The following is a 4,795-nucleotide window of genomic DNA, read 5'->3' on the forward strand; positions in this document are numbered from 1 at the left end:
GAAGCTAACAGGTCTTTTGTTTTTGTGTTGTGTCGCCTTTGGAAAATTTGCATTGAGTATGACAACAGAAAATTACTACTGTTTACTCCAAGTGTAAGGGGATTGCAGAAAGGGAAAAAAACAACAACAATATAGTCTTTACTTTTTCTCTTCGTGTGTGTGTGTGTGTGTGTGTGTGTGTAGTTGTTAGGTTCAGGGCTTGAACTGCAAAACCTCAGTTTGTAACAATAAGAATTGCAGAGCCGCCTCGGTGTATTTTTAGAAGCTGTACTTTCTTGAGTTCCTTTCACACAAGGCTTGCTCTCTCATTAAACCCCCATAAATAATTGTATTTACAGAGAAGGAAACTATGGTAGCAGGAGGGAGATTGCTAAGATCTCCATCCCGCTAGCCTGGAACACAGTTTACAGTGAAGTTCCTGGAAAGTGACTGTGGGCTGAGAAATTCAGCTTTTTCCTAAAAGCTCTGTTAGGTCCTCCCTGTCAAATGTCTATGAATAAAGCACACTGGGAAAATCCTGACATCCGTGCAGTCTTATTTTATCTTTTACACAGTGGCGGATTCTACTTTCAAGCCCTGGTAACAAATACGTCAACTGTGCTGTATTTTGGTGTGGGTTTTCTAAATAAAGGAGAGTCGCCCATGTATTCATGCTGCTTTCTCATCTGCCAGTTCTTTTCTATCAATGGGTATTGAATTCACTGGAATGTTTCCGTCTTTTTTCCAGCTGATTGTCATTTTAGGCGGGGACAACAATTCCAAAGATATAAGAATATGAAAAGTTTATTTTAGAGAAATAGCCCTCATTTTTTTAAGACACAGGTGCCCACCGCAGTTCCTGGTTCTGTACAGCAAGGCAAAAAATGTGTAAGTGATTGTGATGCGAAAAAACAAAATAAAACACAAGTTTTCTTTCCTGGACCACTTTCTTCCCCTGCAGGGCCCAGGAGACACCCAAGCCTGCCTTAGTTTCCGAAAATGCTGAATTGCCTAACCAGTACCAATATTTCCATCTGGGAATGACATCAGGTTTGGAATGGAAAGAATAAATAAATCCTCAGTCTTTAATTACTGCTTATTAGCAATTTCTTGTAGCAGGCAGCTGATTCTCCAATTCTAAAAGCCTGAAATGAACCTTAACAGAAACTGAAATCCAAAAAAGTAAAAGGTTTTTTTTTCTCCCTTGCACACACTTACATACTGGTCTATTCCCCCAAGTTATCAATTAAGCCCTCAGAATTCAAGGTGCTCCCCTGAATTAAACCAAGGGAATATTTTGCCCCAACCTTTTGCATTTGCTTCCCTCCAAATAGCTTTGTACAGAGAGATCATAGACTCTATTAAAATATAGAATTATGTAATGATGGGTAAAGGGTATTAAGTAACATTATCTTGATAATCTTGAATAAACCTTGCCCCCTGGCACATAGTAGGAATACATTAAATGCTTACTGAATTAAGATGTTAATGAAATATTGTAATTGGCCACAAATTCAATAGTACTGAGCTAAGGCTTTTTTCTTTTTTTCAGAAAAAGAAGGCATTTTTTCCTGAAAGTTATTAAGGTAATACATTTGTATTCCTAGACTTTTTTTTTAATAAGTCCAAATCTAACAAATAGTTGAAAGACAAGTAAATCTGAAACCTATCAAATAATAATAACTAGTGTCAAAAGCTGATTATATTCCTCAGAGAATAGACAATAAAATATTGCCTACTAAATAGTATGAGAAAGATGCAAAGGAGAAATAAAACAGTATTGGCCTTCAAGGAACTTATTTGCTGGGAAAATGACATTAAAATGTGAAAAGACAACTCAATAAATCAATAAATGGTTTGAATCAAAGGAATGCTTGAGAAAATAGATTTTTTTTTCTTTTTTAGACCAGAGGACATAGACATCCTGAAACTCTGGATTGGAAGGTATTTTTTAAATTAATTTGTCCAGTCAAAACTTTAAGGGCCATCAATGCAAATATCTTAGGTGAAAAGGAACTCACCACTTACCTCCATAAAGGCAGAGGTTTTAGGTAGAGAATATTTAACACACTGTAGAGTTCAATGTATATTGTGTGAATTAAAGCATAAAATCCTAAGCAATTTATTTCATCTTTGCGCACTTCAATATTACATTTTCTTAAATTGCACAGAATTGGTCTTCCTAAAACATACAACCATTAGTCTTTTTCTGTCATTTGCAGGAAAACAGAGCAAATCTATTTTATTAATCAGGACAGGCTATATTATGCCAGAGTAACAAACAATTCCAAGTTCTAGTGGCCTATAGCAGCCAAAGCTGTTTTCTTGGTCATGCTATGAGTCCATTGCACATCAGCTGATCTGTTCCGCATCTCCTTATTCGGGGTCCCAGGCTGATGGGACAGTTGCCATCTTGAATGTTTCATGTGGCTATGACAATAAAGATCACTCTGAAGAGGCTCATGCTGACATTTAAATGCTATGGCCAGAAGTGACCCGTGTTATTTGGACTCACAACTATTGACAAGGACTAGTTGCATTGGCTCCATGGAATCATTACAATGAGGCCAGATAGGGCAGCCTCCCTTGTGCCCAAACAGAGAGAGCTATGGTGCACATCTCTCAGGACTACCATGCTGACCCTTTTCCACAGGATAGTCTGCAGCTACATGATCATTTCCTGCCACTTTGTGACCCAAATGTGCCATTCTTCCAGGTAGACATTGCCAGAGAGACCACTAGCCTTATAGGGAGATATGTTGTGACTTCTGTTCACCATCTATTCTCTCTCTGCAGCACTACCCAGATCACTCCCACAGTGTGATGCTCTTATCAACTTTAGGTCACTATATATTTACTAATACTGTATATATTTTTTATTTTCTCTAGACTTACTTTCTGGAAAGGGTACAATGAACAGGAACTTTTAAGAACTGTTATCTGAAGATGTCATGATCATCATCAAAATTTGAGATTTGGTCTTGAGTAGTTACTTTTCTTATTGTAAACCTGAAAACCTTGTGACAAAAAGTTTCTCCTGGAAGTATTCATTCATTCATTCATTCATTCATTTATCCATCTTTTTGTTCATTCAATAAATATTCATGTGTATCTACTAGATGTAGGCACTCTCGTAAGGGTGATATGGAGATGATTAGGAGTTCTCTTCTAGAAACACATTTTCCAATTGGACATACAGAAAAAGCCATTGAAATGCTAATAGAGGCACAAAGTACTATGAGAACACTTAGGAAGAAGCAAATAACCCTCTGGCAGGATTCCGGAAAGTTCCATAGAGGATTGAACTAAGTCTTGAGAATAAGTGAGACTCCTCTAGGCAGAAATGGAAGATGGAGGAAGGATATGCCAAGCAGAGAGACCAGCACAAGAAAAGGCACTAAGGAGGACAAAGCTTGTTTAGGAATTCAGGGTGGCTAGAACATGGAGTCTTTGTGAAGGATGAAACCAAGCAGTCCCAAATTGTGAAGGGCCTTGTGGACATGTTCTTGAGTTTAGACATGATCCGATCCATGAAGGATTGCAAACGATTATGTATACCTTGGGCCAAGCATGGATCTAAGGGAGCAAAGCAGACCAAGTTGAGACCATGAGCAGTGGTGGGAGCTGTGGCAACCTGGAGAATATATTCTCTGCCAAAATGGGATAGTCAATGCCAATGATGCGGAATGTCCGTTCTTCAATTTCTACAGAGACGCTAGAAATTCGGCTTATATGAAAAATTGAAATGTTGAATGTTGAGAACTTACTCATATTTCAAAGTACAGATTGGGGAGGGAGGCATGTCTAATTGTCAAATTGAGGTTAAGCACTACCAGTCAATATCTCCTACCTGAGATATTAGGTGTCTCATGATGAGATAGAGAGTCATTAAAGATTGTAAGGATGAGAGCAATACCATCAAATCTCTCTAGAAAGAAGATCACTCTGGTGGCAAAGTAGACAGGAAAAGTCAATCCTGCCCGGCCAGCATGGTTCAGGGGTTGAGCATCAACCCAGAACAAGGAGGTCATGGTTCAATTCCTGGTCAGGGCACATGCCCTGGTGGCGGGCTCAATCCCTAGTGTGGGGTGTGCAGGAGGCAGCCAATCGATGATTTTCTCATCATTGATGTTTCTATCTCTCCCTCTCCCTTCCTCTCTGAAATCAATAAAAATGTATTTTTTAAAAAGTCAATCTTGGGATGCTATAGTTGATACTCTACTCATTTGAAGGATGAGGTAACACCCTTTATAATACTGCCCTTTTTATAGCACACAACCCTCCATATAGTATATAGGGGGTGTCAAATATTTGCAGAGCTAATGAATGAAAGAAAAGGACACATTTTTGAGTGCTCCTTATGCCATACGCTTCCTTTGCTAGATTGTTTATTTTTCAAGAGCACAATGATCTTATATTGATCAATGTACTTTTCTGTGTCTATGATAAAGATTATTGGTTTTAAGAAATGCATAAGTCATTCAGTGCAGGACACAAAGATCTGCACAGCATCAGAAAACCTATTGTCTAGGTCCCTAGACTCTAGGACTAAGCTTACTGAGCCTGCCATGAGGAATGCTGGCTAACCAGATGGTCCTTGTACCAGGCCCTAAAACCCTGAACTCTCAGGCTCTATAACACTACACTAGACCCATTTGTTTTGTTTTTTAATATATTTTTAATTGATTTCAGAGAGGAAGGGAGAGGGAGAGAGAGAGAGAAACATCAATGATGAGAGTGAATCTTTGATCAGCTGCCCCCTGCAAGGCCCCTCCTAGGGATCAAGCCTGTAACCTGGGCATGTGCCCTTGACCAG

At 38.9% G+C, this 4,795-nt stretch overlaps 1 long non-coding RNA gene across 1 annotated transcript in view; it reads left to right on the top strand.

Moving 5' to 3' along the window:
* Positions 1-1,029, top strand: part of LOC106725659 — a 1,695-nt gene extending 666 nt beyond the window's left edge. The window contains exon 2 of the long non-coding RNA XR_001361589.1: positions 941-1,029. This is a non-coding gene — a long non-coding RNA (uncharacterized LOC106725659). The remainder of the gene's footprint in view (positions 1-940) is intronic.
* The last annotated feature ends 3,766 nt before the right edge of the window (positions 1,030-4,795 follow it).

This window comes from Myotis brandtii, unplaced genomic scaffold, assembly GCF_000412655.1.
Source record: "Myotis brandtii unplaced genomic scaffold, ASM41265v1 scaffold18, whole genome shotgun sequence".
NCBI lineage: Eukaryota > Metazoa > Chordata > Mammalia > Chiroptera > Vespertilionidae > Myotis > Myotis brandtii.